The sequence below is a fragment of the Trachypithecus francoisi genome, unplaced genomic scaffold (genome assembly GCF_009764315.1).
Source record: "Trachypithecus francoisi isolate TF-2019V2 unplaced genomic scaffold, Tfra_2.0 Lachesis_group3, whole genome shotgun sequence".
Taxonomy (NCBI): domain Eukaryota; kingdom Metazoa; phylum Chordata; class Mammalia; order Primates; family Cercopithecidae; genus Trachypithecus; species Trachypithecus francoisi.
In genome coordinates, this window is record NW_022681468.1 from 35,335,151 (window position 1) to 35,350,853 (window position 15,703).

Genomic DNA, 15,703 nt, shown 5'->3' on the forward strand with positions numbered 1-15,703 from the left:
GTTGGAAAGTCTGGAAGCTCACCTGCTTCCTTCCTGGAAAGGGAAATCTAGTGGACTTAATCTCACCTGATCCACAGGTGGCATTCACCAGACAAGCCCCTCTTGCCGCCTGCTTGCAATTCACAACAAAAGGATATGAGGATTGAAGCAGTTCTCATTATTTGATGTGGGTTCAGCCAAAAGCTCTGGGCCTGGGTTTCACAATCTGCCTCTGCTGCCCTAGGTGGGTCTAGAGTTCTGCCTGGACTCCCACTTCTTACAGCCACTAAAAGAAGTGGAAACAGAGGAAGGAGGGAGGGAAGTGTGTAAAAACCTCTGAGAAGGGAAAGGGCTGGTTAAGAGGTTACTAAAACAAGTAAAATCATCTTTATGTTCAAAAAAGGAGAGAATGCAGTGAGAACATCGAAATAAGGAAAGAAAAGAGAGAGACTGGGAAATACTAGGCTGATGCCATAGACAGAAAAATTCAGGCGGGATATAAATCTCGAGAGACTGAGGATGGTTAAATAAGCCCATGCCTCAACAGAAAAATAAGAGGCCCATCACTAGAGCCACCTTAAAGCAGCTGAATCAAGATCCAGGGAGGAGGAAGGAGAGGGCAGATGCCTCAGAACCTGATAGTTGCTATTTGGGTCCTGATGCAAAATGCGTTCATAGTCTGTAGATGTCATATGTACGTAGATAAGGGTAAGCACAGACTTTTCAAAAGTTGCCAAAACTTCTCGTAAGAAGAATGGCTCTTCCCATGATCCCCTCCTTCCCTTTGCCATCTTTTCTTTTCCCCTGGAGCTACCACCCTGAAGGTCAAGTTGTGCAGTTTTAGCGAGTACAAGGTCTACCCTAGACACGGAAGGCGCTACACCAGGATGGACAGGGATGTTTTCCAGTTTCTTAATGTAAAGTATAAGTCAGCTTTCCTTTCCAAGAGGGATGCTTGGTAGATAAACCGGATTGTCCTCTACAGAAGAAAGCACAAAAAGGGACATTTGGAAGAAATTCAGAAGAAAAGAAACTGCCAAGCAGTCAGATTCCAGGGGGCCATTAGTGGTGCATCTCTTGCTAATCTAATGGCCAAGAGGAATCAGAAATTTGAAGTTAAAAAGGCTCAACCAGAACAAGCTTACAGGGCTGCCAAGGAAGCAAAATAGGCTAAGTAAGCATCGAAAAAGATCCACAAGGGCATCCCCTAAGCAAAAGATTGTGAAGCCTGTGAAAGTTTCAGCTCCCCGAGTTGGTGGAAAAATTGTAAGTTGGCAGATCAGAATTTTTTTTTTTTTTTTGAGACAGGGTCTCACACTCTGTTGCCCAGGTTGGAGTCCAGTGGCGTGATCTTGGCTCACTGCAGCCTAAACTTCCCCGGACTCAGGTGATCCTCGCACATCAGCCTCCCAAGTAGCTGGGACTATAGGCTCATGCTACCACACCCGGCTAATTTTTAAATTTTTTGTGAAGATGGAGTTTTGCCACATTGCCTAGGCCAATCTCTTAATTCCTGGGCTCAAGTGATCTGCCCACCTCAGCCTTCGAAGTGCTGGGATAAAAAACATGAGCCACCATGCCTGGCCCAGCTCAGATTTTAAATAAACATTGTACTATATTAAAAAAGAATGTACAAGTAATACAAATATATAGTTTCTTGTGCTTGTGATCAAACCAATTAACACATCTTTGGAGTCCATTAGAAGATAGCTTTTCTCTCTATGGGCATGGGAATGGATCTAGTCTCTACCTCAAGGGGTAGAAAGAGTATACAAACCTTCTCAAGGGAAAGGCAGTATGCTCTGTAGCTTTGAGGGCATAATTAGTAGCATATACATCATTTGGAAGATGAAGACGACATGGCACAGAGTACCAGGATTTAGAATAATTTAGAAGGGAAGAGATTGTATCAGGCAAGAGAAAATCTATTAATGATTTTTTTAAATGATCTTATCTAAGCCTGATGAAAGTGTCAAGTCACCCTGAAGCTTTCAATTAGGTTGAACAATATGAAATGGTCAATATTCAACTGTTTTTGACCTACAAAGTTGCAGACAGTGGTGTGGCAGGTGCCCTAAATCGACTGTCTGAAGTCCTTGCAGGAACTGGGGGTGGGAGGGTGGAGGGGGTGCCCAGGTGGCTAGGACATCTAGGCCCCATGAGGAGCTGGCACAGATGGGTCAAGGGCAGCCTGATGGCATACATAAGCAGAGGGCAGCTTTTCTGTCTGCATGAAGCATAAATTTACATCAGAGCATCTCAATGGCTGAGAGCCCACTTGGTCTCCTCCCACTGATTGGGCTGCATGGCAATTCATTTTCCTAGAATCTGCAAACTTCTGCAGAGGCTATGGCCTTCCGTCTGCCACAAGCTCCCAGGAGTCCTGCAGAAACCAAGGCAACCAGCACTCGGCTGCCTGCACAGAATACCAAACAGCAAACAGCAGTGCAGGCTCCCATCCCTCTGCCACGGCTGGCTTCCCTGGCACTAGCTCTGTCCTCCAAGAGCGCTTTCTTTTCCTCCATTGTGGCTTTTCTACAAACTCACTTGTTACCAGGTGGCAGAAATACACCCACAGTTCAACAATATGTTTCTAAAACCTTCTCCATGACAACGCAGAGCAATGAGCAGGCTGCCAGATCAGAGCCAGCCAGAGAGAGGCCCTGGGGGCAGACAGTATAGAAACAGCACAGAGCAGCCAGGGATGCCAGAATTCTGCTTTAACAGTAAGGCAGTCTGGGGGCTAACACCCCAAATTCTGGGACAGCGGTTAGGAGACCAAGTAGACCAAGGAAGCAGTGAATATATGTCTATGGATGCCCAGCAATGATGATTTATATATCTTTACTATAGCACGGAAGCCAAATGGTTCAGAGCAGCTTGGACTTTCTTTCTCCTTGAAAGATATTTTGGCCAGGCGCATGGCTCATGTCTGTAATCCCAGCACTTTGGGAGGCCAAGGTGGGCAGATCACTTGAGGCCAGGAGTTTGAGACCAGCATGGCCAACGTGGCAAAACACTGTCTCTACTAAAACTACAAAAATTAGCCGACCAAGATGGCATGCACCTGTAATCCCAGCTATTCAGGAGGCTGAGGTGGGAGAAATGCTTCAACCCAGGAAGTGAAGGTTGCAGTAAACCGAGATCGCACCACTGCGCTCCAGCCTGGGTGACAGAGTGAGGCTCCATCTCAAAAGAAAGGAAGGAAGGAAAGAAGGCAAGGCAAGGCAAGGAAGAGAGCACGAGAGAGAAACAGAGAGAAAGAGAGAGAAACAGAGAGAAAGAAAGAGAGAGAGAGAAAGGAAGGAAGGAAAGAAGGAAGGAAGGAAGGAAGAAAAAGAAAAAAAAGAAAAAGGAAAAGAGAAAAGAAAAGAAAAGGAAGGAAGGAAAGGAAGGAAAGGAAAGAAAGGGCCGGGCGCCGTGGCTCATGCCTGTAGTCCCAGCACTTTGGGAGGCTGAGGCGGGTGGATCACGAGGTCGGAAGTTCGAGACCATCCTGGCTAACATGGTGAAACCTCATCTCTGCTAAATATACAACAAATTAGCCGGGCATGGTGACACATGCCTGTAGTCCCAGCTATTTAGGAGGCTGAAGCAGGAGAATTGCTTTAACCCAGGAGGCAGAGGTTGCAGTGAGCCAAGATTGCACCATTACACTCCAGCCTGACGACGGAGCAAGGCGCCGTTTCAAAAAAAAATTTAAAAACAAGGAAGGAAGGAAGGAAAGAGGAGAGAGGAGAGAGAAAGTATGAGAAACCAACAAAGAAAGACTTGGGTTTTTCAATGGGCTGCCATTGCCTTGTGATGGGACAAATTATTTATAAATCAGAATGTTGCCAGGCAGCTGGGTGTGGTGGCTCACGCATGTAATCCCAGCACTTGGGGAGGCCAAGGCAGGCAGATCACCTGAGGTCAGGAGTTCGAGACCAGCCTGGACAAGATGGTGAAACCCCGTCTCTACTAAAAATAAAAACTAGCTGGGCGTGGTGGCAGGCGCCTGTAATCCCAGCTACTCAGGAGGCTGAGGCAGGGGAATTACTTGAACGTGGGAGACGGAGGTTGCAGTGAGCTGAGATAGTGCCAGTGCACTCCAGCCTGGGTGACAGAGCGAGACTCCATCTAAAAAAAAAAAAGTTTCCAGGCATGGTGACTCACTCCTGTAATCCCTACACTTTGGAAGGTCAAGGCAGGAGGATCATGTGAGGCCTGGAGTTCAAGATCAGCCCAGGCAATGTAGTGAGACCTCATCTCTACCAAAAATAAAAAATTAGCTGGGCATGGTGGGATGCACCTCTACTCCTAGCTACTTGGAAGGCTGAAGCAGGAAGATTACTTCAGCTCAGGAGTTTGAGGGTACAGTGAGCCATGATTACACCACAGCACTCCAGCCTGGGAAATGGAGCAAGATCCTGTCTCAAAAACAAAACTAAACAAAATGGGGTACTGAAGGCTCTGAGCTCCAGCCTGGGATCAGAAGGATATATTAATGTCAGATGCATTGAAATCAGACCCTCTGCCACCAGTCAGGGCATCAAGCAAATCCAGACTCAGGGAAGCTTGAGCCACCTGCCCTTGTTCTCCTGGGATTTTCAAATAGGCCTAGGGCTCCCTCCATCTCTGTTCCACTGGGCTCTTCTGATAGGTTCATTGCCGAGCTCCTGCTCTGACGTCAATACCAGTTCTCACTGCAGGGCAAGTGAATAGACAACTTCCTTGTGTGATCACTTACTCTCCACACAAACAGAGCACACACGGGAAGGACCCCAGGCACCCCAGCTTTGGTTCTGGAGTAGCTCATGGCTGCAGCTATTCTTGGTTATATTGCATTATTTTTAGTCTCCCAAATTGCAGGATCAGCTACATAACTTGCAGTGCCCAGGGCAAAATGAAAATGCATGGTCTCTCATTTAAAAATTATTAAGAATTTCAAGATGGACAGCAGAACATTAAAGCGAGGATGGGCCCTTCTAAACTCAGGGCCTTGTGTGACTACACAGGTGACAGCCGTGAAACCAGCCTACCAAATCATTGTACCTGGTAGAAGAGGCTGTAAACAAATCACCAGGAGATAACATTTCTGGAGTTTTTAACTTTGAGAGTGATTAGGATTTTTCAGTTGCAAAACCAGACTTGCATTGGACAAAAGGAAAAAATTCAGACACTCCCTTTTGTTATGTCTTTCTTCATCTAATTCCTGTTCTGACCCTTCTCTACACATGAGAACAAGGGTTAGTGAGTGTTTCTTTAGGATCATCTGACATGGATGGCAGAACACAACCTTTCCCAAAGTGGAAGAAGCTGGTTTCTCCCCTTTCACTAAGAATCAGCCCTCTTGCAAAATTGTGTCAAATCCAGAAAACCCCCACCTTTGGGTCAACTTGGGCAAATCACATAATTTCTCTGAGCCTCATTTTCCTCATCTGTAAAGTGGGGACAAAAATGATACCTACCAGGCTGGGGGTGGTGGCTCACTTCTGTAATCTCAACACTTAGAGAGGTCAAGGAATTCAAGACCAGCCTGGGCAACATAGCAAGACCAAGTCTCTATCCCTAAAAAATTTTTAACAACAAAAAAAGGTATCTACTGCACAGGTTGTTGTGAGAACTAAATGAGTAAAAAGCATGCAGAGAAAATAGCACAGTGCCTGGCACATAATATGTGCTCAATAAATAGCTTTTTTTTTTTTTTTTTCTGAGACAGAGTCTCGTTCTCTTGTCACCCAGGCTGGACTACAGTGGCACGATCTTGGCTCACTGCAACCTCCGTCTTCCAGGTTCAAGTGACTCTCCTGCCTTAGCCTCCAGAGTAGCTGGGATTACAGGCTTGCGCCACCATGGCCAGTTAATTTTTGTATTTTTAGTAGAGATAGAGTTTCACCACGTTGGCCAGGCTGGTCTCAAACTCCTGACCTCAGGTGATCTGTCCACCTCAGCTTCCCAAAGCACTGGGATTACAGGCATGAGCCACCACGCCCCACAATAAATAACTTTTATTATTAATTTCATCATTAGTTTTAAGTAGGTGGTTCTAAAGTTAAACTCTGTTGAAATAAAGGTAAGCACAAACTAAACTATTGCTTTTAGTTTCACCCTCAGAAAGAATGTGCTGGAAGGGATGCAGAGAGGCTGACTGGAGGTGTCCACTTTCAATCCAGATCACAAAGCCTAACAGTCCACTAGGGTGGGGTCAGTGACCTGTCATTAAGCTCCCGAGTTGTCCCTCCTTCCCAGAGCTGAAGAAAGGCAAGTTCCTTTTCAATTCACAGACAAAGTTAAGTCAAAGCATAAAGCTGTCTTCTAGATTTTCCCCTATGGTGTTTTTTTCTCAAGAACTTTAAAGTCTAAGACCACATAAATTCAAGACTTCAAGGGCTTTGTCATCTGAACAGGTTTACATAAGATGAACAAGAACTTTGAAAGTGACCTTGTATCAACATTGGCTAATGTAAGCAGAGGGTATTAGTGGCCCCAAGATTCATTCCCCTGTTTGGTGGGCCTCTTTGAAGGTGACCTCCCCTCCCACCCCACCTCAACCTGTGCTCTACTAGGGAGGAAATATGAGATGACTCATCGAAGACAGGACTGTGGAAAACAGCGCCACTATCAAAGGTCTCCGCAAATGTAAGAGCTTCTTGTTCTACCATCAAGGACAGTTAAACCACCATAATCACCTGATTGCGGTAGAGGGCATGCCTGAGTCAAATATGAGGTCTGAAGCTTCTCCCCCTGAGTTGGCATTTTGCTTTTTCTCAAAAGCACCAGTCTTACTCTTCTTAGGCAACAGGACAGAATGCTCCTGCTCTGGGGCAAACTTAACCCACAAAAATCTGCTTACCTGTCTGGGCATGGTGGCTCATGCCTGTAATCCCAGCACTTTGGGAGGCCAAGGTAGGAAGATCACTTGAGGTCAGAAGTTCCTAACTAGCCTGGCCAACATGGTGAAACCCCATCTCTACTAAAAATACAATAAAATTAGCTGGGCATGGGATTAGGCTGGCACCTATAATCCCAGCTACTTAGGAGGCTGAGGCAGGATCATTGCTTGAACTCGGTGGGTGGAGGTTGCAGTGAGCCGAGATCATGCCACTACACTCCAGCCTGGGCAATAGAGAGAGACTCCTTCTCAATAAAAAAAAAAAAAAAAACCTGCTTTCACCTCCAGCTGAGGGTGGCTGGCCCCACTGAGCCCTCAGAAGAGCTGCCACAGCTTCCAGCCCTCCTGAGCAGTGAGATCACAACTGTGTGTATTTGGAGGTCAGTTTAGGAGTGAGGATGATGTTGTGCATTCAGTCCCCAAAGCAGAGGCTGATGGGTGGTGAGGCCAGTCCACTGTCCTCTTCTGAACCGTCAGGCTAAAATGAAAGCCACTGTCTGCAGAAAGAACCCCAAAAGAGGGCCTGGAAAAAGAGAAGGAAGCACTAATAAAAAGCAGCAGCATCTAACTGCTGCCAAGGGCAATGCACTCAAGAAATGCCTTCAAGGAAAGGCTGGCTGGGGACCAGAGCCCTGGCTTTCAGAGTTGGCTGCAAGACCTTGGTCCTTGGAGAGTGCATAGTGCCCTCTACACAATGACCAGAGAAGTCCACCAGGAGTGCCCCATCCCAGATTCATTTCTTTGTTTGTTTGTCTTGAGACTGAGTCTCACTCTGTCACCCAGGCTGGAGTGCAGTGGTTCTACTATGGCTCACTGTAGCCTCAACCTTCTGGGCTCAAGTGATCCTCCCACCTCAGCTGCCCAAAGTGCTGGGATTACAGGCATGAGCCCCTGAGCCCAACCCCATCCCAGATCTGTAAATAGACCTCTGTAGATGTGTATAAATTGAAAAAGGTTGCATGCCTTTTCCAATTACATTTGATCTATCAATCTTCCCCCTACCCCACCCTCCTTTTTTTTAACCAAAGCCTCTGTTTTTGCCTAGATTTTCAAGGCAAAAATAGTCTAGTGGGAGCAACTGCTACTACACTTCATGGACCTGGTCAAACACAACCAGGTCTCACACTGGGGTGGGATTCTGCTAATAACCATGGGCTTACAGAAATATACTCACATAGACTGGTGTCCAGCACTGGGCCAGGCCTTGGCCGTAGTCAACAAGGCACCTTGGGGAGGGCTTCTTTCCAGGGTCTGCTTTGGCCGACGGGACATGGAAGAAAGCCCTGGGTGTGTTTGGAGGAAGGGAGGGAAAAAATGGGAATTGTTCTTTTGTTTTTGCTGGAGATCAAGCAGGTTGAAGTGCTTAAGATCCCTTTAGGCAGAACTAAGGCAGTTTGTAAGCATGTGGCACTATCATCGATTTATTCAACATTTACTAAGTGCCTACTGTATTCCTGTTCCTGAGAAAACCAGCGCAGATGAGACCATGGTCCCTTCCTCATGGTGCTCCCAGTCTTGCGGGGCTTGCAGACATGAGAACATGGGTGAAAGCCCACAGGAAGTACTGGCCTTGGAGGGTCAGAGATGGTGAAGTGACATCTAATTCAAGGTGGGAGAATGAGCAGAGGCTGAGAAGAGGCTTGTTTTTCTCTTGCATACTAAGCTATAGGTAGGTGAATGGTCCAGGCTGGGAAGATAGTCCCATGTCAAGAGGTTGTCTGGGGCCCGTTGCCATCTTCTAGGGTGTTTTCCTCATTTGCATGATCAAAGCTAACACCAGCACCACTCCCACATTCCAGGAAGAAAGATGGAAATTGTGGAAGGCAAACAATTTCCTCTTGAAGAAGCTGCACACGTCACTTTTGCTTGCATCATTCCACGGGCCAGAGCTTAGTCACATGGCAACTCCTGGCTGAAAGGGAGGCTGGAATATATAGTGTCTAACTAAGTAGCCATGTGTCAAACTAAAACTAAGAGGAAAGAAGGGGAGATGGGTACTAGTGGGCTATTAGAAATCTCTGTCACAGGAGGAGAATAATGGTCTATGGAACTGCATAGTCAAGGGCAAGAGACACAAGAGAACAATGAAACTGGGGAGGGATGTGCTAAGCATTGTATCAAGTGCCTTCTTTTCTTTCTTTCTCTCTTTCTTTTCTTTAGACAGAATCTCGCTCTGTCGCCCAGGCTGGAGTACAGTGGCGTGATCTCGACTCACTGCACCCTCCGCCTCCCGGGTTCAAGCAATTCTCCTCTCTCAGCCTCCCAAGTAGCTGGGATTACAGACACGCATCACCATGCCCAGCTAACTTTTGTATTTTTAGCAGAGATGCAGTTTCACCATGTTGGCCAGGCTGGTCTTGAAGTCCTGACCTCAGGTGATCCACTCGCCTCTGCCTCCCAAAGTGCTGGGACTACAGGCATGAGCCACCGTGCCTGGCCAAGTGCCTTATTTCCATTATTTCACATAAACCTCACAATCCTATAAATAATGGTTTTTACCATTTTCATTTTGCGGAAGAGGACAATGAAGGTCAGAGAGGTTTGTTAATTTGGCCAAAGTCACCCAGCCATAATGGTGAAAACAAGATATTAATCTAAGTAAGTCCACTTGCTCCAGAGTTGCTGGTTTCTCCATGAGGCTACACTTCCTCTCTGTAAAGCTACCTAGAAGGTAGGCGATGCCATGGGAGATCCAGGCATCACCGGCAGAATGGTGTCATCAGTGGGGCACTGCAGGGGTTGAATGAAGACTATGAGGTAGTGGGGGAATTGGCAACAGTCAGGAGGCAAATCCAAGAAGCAGCACCTGACAAAACCAAACAGTTGTGAGTCTAAGGGAATCCAAGTTCAGGTTCCAGTTCTGAGTCTAAGGAAATCCAAGTTCAGATTCTACTTTGAGATCATTATTCCTGGTAGTTGAATCTTAGATTTGTGAGGAACCTTTCAAGATACTCAGATGTGAGGATGATCTTGACCCTCAAATTGATTAACAAGATGGCTTTGATCATCTACAGATATCCAGTCCCACCTCCACCCAGAGCAGGAGCCCTTCCCACAGCATGCCTGATGGTTACTCATTATTTCCAACCCAAATCATCTCAGTGTTGGGGACCTCACCGATTCTCCAGTCAGTATCTCTGTCAGACAACTCCACGTACCCACATGCCCTTCTAAATGGTCCAGAACAGGGGGAAATGGATTCCATACAGGTGTAGAGTTTGGGGAGACCCAGCTCTCCACTCATGTGTGTTTAATCCATCAACCCACAGATGGAAGAGTTCAGGGAGATTAGGGTTCCATCCAACAAGGCCAAGACAGTATGAATCTCTATTCAGGGCATTTCTCTTTACTGCAATTGTCCCAGGGCTGTGTGAGCCTGAGACCCTGGGCTGTCTGAGTCCAGGCAGCATTTCTCACCTCTGCGAATGTTAGGCATATTCATTACTTCTTTAACTCAGCAGCCTCACAGCCACAACCTTGAAGAAAATTCCCTCTAAAACTTGCAATAGATTCAGCCTATGAATAATTCAGTGTGGCTCCTGACTCAGGGGAAGTATTCTGTTTCTAATGCCTCTTAACCTAGAGAAACAACAGCTAGCATACCACAGGGATGCATTGCCTAGATTTGAGTGAATGGATGGGAGGAAAAAGGAAGAGAAGGAAAAATAAAAGAAGACAGGGAGGGAGGGAGGGACGGACGGAGGGAGGGAGGGAGAAAGGGAGAGGGAAAGACACAGGATAAATTTCCTTCTTCAAGTGGTCTTAGAAGTTCCCAAAGACCTTAGCTCATGCTGGGTAACAGGCCCTGAGGAAAGAGCTATGACCAGGTTGTGGGAGCTGCCTTGGTGACAGGTCACCCTGCCTCCTGCGGCAGCTGCAGGGGCATAAGAATTGAATGTGGAGCTCATCCACTATAGAACCATCAACTGAAATAGGAACTTACAGCCAGTGTGCAAAGCTCCTCCCAGGACGGCCAAGGATCACCCCCACTTTGGCCCAGCATCGCTTCAAGACTCAGAAATGCAGAAGGGGAGAGGAAAGAGGTATGGACTTGGGTCAGATGTTCCAACCCCACTTCTGCCTTTTGTGGCAGTGGGAGCATGAGAGGGTCACTAGTGCATGTTGTGGGATGAGGACAGGATCATGAGATCTGGCCAGAGACTGTATCCTCCACTCCTGTCCCATCTTAGGGCAGGCAAATGCAAATTATTTATTACTGAAACGTTTTTGCCCCACCGGACCAGTCTGTCCCATGTAAGAGATTCCTTAATGTAGGCTGGGGGCTCACCTAAGTAGGCTATGTTTCTTTTCTCCTGAAACCCAAACCAACTTAACACTCCCTTAGTAAGGAAAGGTGAGTTCAATAAAAATCACACCAAGGAAAAGCAAGCAAGACTTTCTGTGCAAAATCCATGCTGAGTAGGTGCAATCCAACTACCTCACACTCACGCAGAAAGGGAAGTCCCAAGGCATGGCAGAAGAGCCTTCCCCCAAACCCCTGCCGTGGTCACCCTCCCCACCATGTAGGAGGAGATACTGGGGAGATACCTGAACAACTCACACCTGGCATCATTCTGTTCCTCAAGGATTGAAGATAAGGGCAGGCAGGGATAGGCAGAGTGGGATTTTGAGGTTCTCTTGAGGCCAGCACTCACTGACCTCTGTTTCCTCGTCTTTTTTTTTTTTTTTTTTTTTTTTGAGATGGAGTCTCACTGTGTCACCCAGGCTAGAGTGCAGTGGTGCGATCTTGGCTCACTGCAACCTCCACCTCTGGGTTCAAGCAATTCTCAGGCCTCAGCCTCCCAAGTAGCTGAAATTACAGGCATGCACCACCACACCCTGGTAATTTTTTGTGTTGGTCAGGCTGATCTCGAACTCCTGAACTCAAATGACCCACCTGCCTCAGCCTCCCAAAGCGCTGGGATTACAGGCGTGAGCCACCACACCCAGCCTGTTTCCTCATCTTTAAAATGGGAATTGTAAAAGCACCAGCCCTGTTACCTCAAGGGGTGACTGGGGAGTAAACTGAGGCAGTGGGGGTGACATTATGTCATGGACAGCAAGGAGCCTCACAGTCACACACCCCAGCTGCACCTGGCTCCTGGGAGGCACACACTGTGTATGAAATGCTGTCCCTACCTGCAGGCTGCTGAAATGCTAGTCAAAAACAAAACATTCTAGGGACACCCCGAGGAAATAGTACAAGATGGCTGAATACCAGTATAACCTGGTATTGGTTCATGCAGATGGTGCGTGCAGTTAGCACGATTGTTCTAGAAGACTCCCACAGCCTTCTCCAATCAGGTGCCTGGCATCCTCTGTGCTTGGTGGGGTCACCAAGACTCCCAGCCTGGTCCTTGACTCTGCAACTCCAAAAATCCTTTCAGAAACTGCTCTCTCCTGGGAAACGCTTGTACCAGCCGGCCCCCCAGTCCAGAAAGCCAATGCATTCTTTACAGTGGAAGAGGACCCCTTCATTTGCACAGAGCACACATCTTTCTGGGATGTAAATCCATTCAAGGAACAGAGTAAGAAACCAGAAGTCTTCCTTATAAAAAGAATGAACCCAGAGGGTGCTGGTCAACCTCCCCTGGTGTCATTTTTCTCCAGCACAAGTGCATAGTGATCACTTCCCATGCCCTTCCCACCCAGAGTGTTTTTCTCTCTGGGTCCACTGGGGGTTCCTGAGTCCTCATTTGGACCAGTCACTCTCCTGACAGTCCTTTGTCTCTCCTTTTTCTGTCCTGCATGAACCATTCTGCCAAGAAAACAAGGAGCAGATTAGAATATAGCTTACCTGGTGTGGTTCTCACTTTAGACACTGGCCTCCTTTTTTTTTTTCTTTTTTTTTTTTTGAGGCGGAGTCTCGCTCTGTTGCCCAGGCTGGAGTGCAGTGGCCAGATCTCGGCTCACTGCAAGCTCCACATCCCGGGTTTACGCCATTCTCCTGCCTCAGCCTCCCGAGTAGCTGGGACTACAGGCGCCCGCCACCTCGCCCGGCTAGTTTTTTGTATTTTTTTTTTTTTTTAGTAGAGACGGGGTTTCACCGTGTTAGCCAGGATGGTCTCTATCTCCTGACCTCATGATCCGCCCATCTCAGCCTCCCAAAGTGCTAGGATTACAGGCTTGAGCCACCGCGCCCGGCACACTGGCCTCCTTAACAAGACTGAAAGTGAGCTGAATCTCCAAGTTCCTCCCCACCTCCCCCCACTCCAGACACCAGCTTCCAGCCCCAGGTAGCACCATTCCCTTCTGTGATGGGCCGGACTGCGGCCACTGTCCCAAGGACCAACACTACTCTTCAGGGGAGACTCCATCTTCCACAGCAAGGGAACTTATAGCAGACAATCTGCTAGGTCCTCGTTCTCAATATTTTTAGCTCACATCCCACCCACAACAATTCTGTCAAGCTTTACTACCTGTGGTTTGAATGACAAAAACATTGAATAATAATCATTATTATTATTATTATTATTATTATTATTATTTATACGAGACAGGGGTTTGCTATGCTATCCAGGCTGGTCTTGAACTCTAGGGCTCAGGGAATCCTCCCACCTCAGCCTCCCTAGTAGCTGGGATTACAGGCACGAGTCACCACACCCGGCTAATTATTATTTTAAATTATATTAGAATACTGGAGGTATTTTCAAACGCTGCTGTACCAGGTCCACATGCTGACACCCCACCCCCACCCACTCCCAGGAGAACATTCTCTTCCACTCCCACCTTGTTGTGAACCGCTGTTTTGGAGTGATCTCTTCAAATGGACCTTCCTGCTCATGCTACTGAATCAATTCCGCCAGCATCCGGAGTGCCAGGCTCTGTACTGATGTAGCTCAGCCTGTCTGTGGGTGGAGTGGGGGTGGGAAGAGGCAGTTTCTAAAGAAATCACCGCCACAAAATTCAATAGCTAAAGAGTGAGAATTTTTTTTTTATTTATTTAAAAAATTTTCGGCCGGGTGCGGTGGCTCAAGCCTGTAATCCCAGCACTTTGGGAGGCCGAGACGGGCGGATCACGAGGTCAGGAGATCGAGACCATCCTGGCTAACACGGTGAAACCCCGTCTCTACTAAAAAATACAAAATCTAGCCGGGCGAGGTGGCAGGCGCCTGTAGTCCCAGCTACTCGGGAGGCTGAGGCAGGAGAATGGTGTGAACCCGGGAGGCGGAGCTTGCAGTGAGCTGAGATCCAGCCACTGCACTCCAGTCCCGGCGACAGAGCGAGACTCCGCCTCAAAAAAAAAAAAAAAAAAAAAAATTTTCGCTATTATTACTGCTTTAGAGGCGGGTCTCGCTCTGTGGCCCAGGCTGGGGTGCAACAGCTCAATCATAGCTCACTGTAGCCTCGAACTCTTGGGCTCCAGTGATCCTCCTACCTCTGCCTCCTGAGTAGCTGGGACTACATTTCACTTTTTGTAGAGACAGTATCGCCTTATGTTACCCAGCCTGGTAGAGCAAGGATTTTTCTAATTCTGCTTTTGAATTCTGATGATGGCTCTGGAGTGAGGGATGGCACCCCTGTGAGCATAAGAAGATCTAGTGAGCTATAGAAGGAAAGATAATCTTGGAGCACAGCTGGACCTGCGCAAGGAGCCCAGAATTGGGGGCGGGGGGGGGGGGGGGGGGTGCCTGGCGCCCCCTGGCGGGACCGCGCGGTGCGGCGAGGGAAGGGCACGCGGAACCAGGGACCCCAGCCCTCGGCCTCCACCTCTGCGGTCTGCACGAAGCGCTCGTTTCCCCCAGCACCAGTTCCTGCAGGGGACTGACGCTGCTTACCACCTCACTCACCAGGCAGACGAGAACCTGGAGGCCTGCAACCAATGGTGTCTCTTTCCGGAGGTCCCTGGGGGCTTTCTCGCTATTAATTATCCCGTGGAGCCCCCAAGGCTTTGTCTGTGCTGCCAGTGAGACAGTGAGTGCTGAGCCTCACCGGCGCTGGATGGGAAGGAAGGAAAGAGGCCGTGTCCCGCCCACCCTGGCAAGGCCACAGGCGTGTCCTAGCGTGGGATGCGGAACGTGGGGGGCCAGCCTCTGCGAGGAGATGAGGTCCTCGGGCGCAGACAGCAGTAGTCACTGGGTGGGGTTGATACAAGCCCGGGAACAGGAGTCGGGGAAGAGACCGAGACAGGATCCCAGGAGAAGGGGGCGGCCAGGCAAAGCACCTCCCCTCCCACCAGGAGTACATCGGAGCTGAGAGGTAGGGAGGGAGCCTCACTGGCGTGGATGATCAAAGTCAGATCTTTTAGCTCTAATCTCAAAATTTTATGCCTATTTATTTATTTATTTATTGAGACAGTCTCACTGTCGCTCAGACTGGAGTGCAGTGGCGTGATCTCGGCCCACTGCAACCTCCGCCCTCCCATCTCCCCCACCTGCCCGCCCCGGTTTAAGCAATTCTCTGCCTGAGCGTCCAGAGTAGCAGGGATTATAGGCGCATGCCACCACGCCCGGCTAATTTTTTGTATTTTTAGTAGAGACAGCGTTTCACCATCTTGGCCAGGCTGGTCTTGAACTCCTGACCTCATGATCCACCTGCCTCGGCCTCCCAAAGTGCTGGGATTATAGGTGTCAGTCACCGTGCCTGGCCTTATGCTTATTTTTTAAAAGGCCACAAATTAGCATTGAGAACCTCTGGACCACAGCAGAATAGTTTTAGGGCAGAGGCTGGGAAACGCGGCCTTGTAAGGAGGTCAACAATGGGGAGAGCAGAAACTTGTCTCTGGGGACCCACGGTACCTGGTCTGTATTAGCCATCTCCCTTTTGTCATTCCTTGGGCACCCTGGTTTTGAGCAAATCAGCCTTGTTCTCAATCTCCATGGCAGCTGGTCTTCTTGGGGTGCCCCAGGG

General features: G+C 48.4%; 1 pseudogene; it reads left to right on the forward strand.

The window, feature by feature from the left end:
- Positions 1-602: 602 nt before the first annotated feature.
- On the forward strand, positions 603-14,763 carry LOC117071014 (annotated as a pseudogene).
- The last annotated feature ends 940 nt before the right edge of the window (positions 14,764-15,703 follow it).